Raw genomic sequence first — 1,736 nt, forward strand, 5'->3', positions numbered from 1 at the left:
TTGAAATCAACTGCAGCCCTTTGCAATCCCATCTACAAAATAGGAGAAAAATTTGGTAACAATTTCCAGGCACTCTTTCCCATAGAATTCTGGTGCAATATTGGGATGCAGCAGATGGTGTGAAGACTTTTTTTTTTTTTTAATGTATAATACAGTTGTAAGGCTTACATTAAATTTCAGGATTTTTTAGGTGTGTCACTCACGTCAGTGCTGCAGGTACCAGTGATTATCAAAGGCAGTTTTCAGTGTTCACTGTAGCCTTCTAATTTCCTGAAAGCAACAGTGGTTTTCCATGAACATTTTTCTTCCAAACTTCCAACTTTGCGGATTAATTTAACTTATAGTACATCTATCTATCTATCTGTCTGTCTATCTATCTATCTATCATGTTTATCATCATCATCATCTACGCAAAACTATTAGTCATTTTTAGCATACAACTAAGTGGCATTAATTATATTCGCAATCTATTTCAGATATAGTCATTACCACTATATTTATAGTTTTATCACCCCAAACAGAAGCTCCATGACCCCATTTTCCTCTTTCTTACATCTATTAGCCTACAAAGACATGATCACTGACACCAGACCCTGGCATCCATACTGGCCTCGGCACCTGAGCTGGACAACTTTATGCCTAATGACTGCCCCACTCAGCATCTCCTGGTTGGCTTCTTCTCCATCTCTGGGGTCTTGGCTGTAACCACATGGCTGTTATAACTGTTATTGTTATAACTGTTGTGGTCCCCTTAGGGACTTAGTAGCTACTGTCCCTGTGCTGGTTTGCAATATGTGGGTTCATTCACATGGTGACTGAGAGCTGGTTCAGCCTCTACCACAAACACTCTCTTGGAGACTAAGCTTTCTTTCTTTTTCATTTTTTTAGATTAAATGTAATTAATTTATTTGACATAGATAGTGAGACAGTACAAGCAGAGGGAACAGCAGAGGAAGAAGCTGGTGCCGCGCTAAGCAGGCAACCCAAAATGGGGCTCAATCCCAGGACCCTGGGATCGTAACTTGAGCCAACTGCAGGCTCTTAACTGACTAAGTCACCCAGGAGCCCCAAGACCAAGCTTTCTTCTCCCAACTTTGGAAAGCCTGTGCTACAGGAGACAGCTGATACAGTCTGAGTGACAACTTCACATATGCATGGAGACCATTACAGCTTGCCTATGGAGACCACTTAGCCTATGGGTGATGACCGCCTTTCTCCACTAGCAGTCCCTCTGTTTTGTCTTACAGCCTGTGGTCTCTGTGGATCAGATCTACAGGGATGTGCTCTATTTCCTGACAGAGCACCAGGACGGATTCCAGCATGCGGAGTTGGGCTGCCCACTCTACTTCTGGTTTTACTTTGTCTTCATGAGTGCCCTTGGCTGGAATTCTCATGCTTAATTTTCTAAAACAGCTCACTCTTGTCTAGAATGTGAAAGACGCTGAAGCCCCAAAAACCAAGAGGAAGCAGAATTAATAAGTAATAGGCTGGGCTTGAACACTGGCTGATGAGGAACACTCCACCAGCCAGAAAATTCCAGTTCTTACTCCCACAGGTTGGAAGGACAAAGCAAGTTGATCTGTCAAACTCAGGCTGAAAGAGTGAGCAACCAGAAGGGCAGAGGGAGGAGCAGGAAAGGAGCTGTGTGTGGAGCTACCACCAAGAGCCACTGGGACAAAGATACAGAAGAATCTAAGAAGTCCATGATGGTGACAATTTTAAAAGCAGGATATAGG

General features: G+C 43.1%; 1 pseudogene; it reads left to right on the plus strand.

Annotated features, from left to right (window-relative positions):
* The first annotated feature begins 573 nt into the window (after positions 1 to 573).
* LOC116871725 lies at positions 574 to 1,476 on the plus strand (annotated as a pseudogene).
* Positions 1,477 to 1,736: the final 260 nt, after the last annotated feature.

This window comes from Lontra canadensis, unplaced genomic scaffold (assembly GCF_010015895.1).
Source record: "Lontra canadensis isolate GAN:19392208 unplaced genomic scaffold, GSC_riverotter_1.0 scaffold27, whole genome shotgun sequence".
NCBI classification, from domain to species: Eukaryota; Metazoa; Chordata; class Mammalia; order Carnivora; family Mustelidae; genus Lontra; species Lontra canadensis.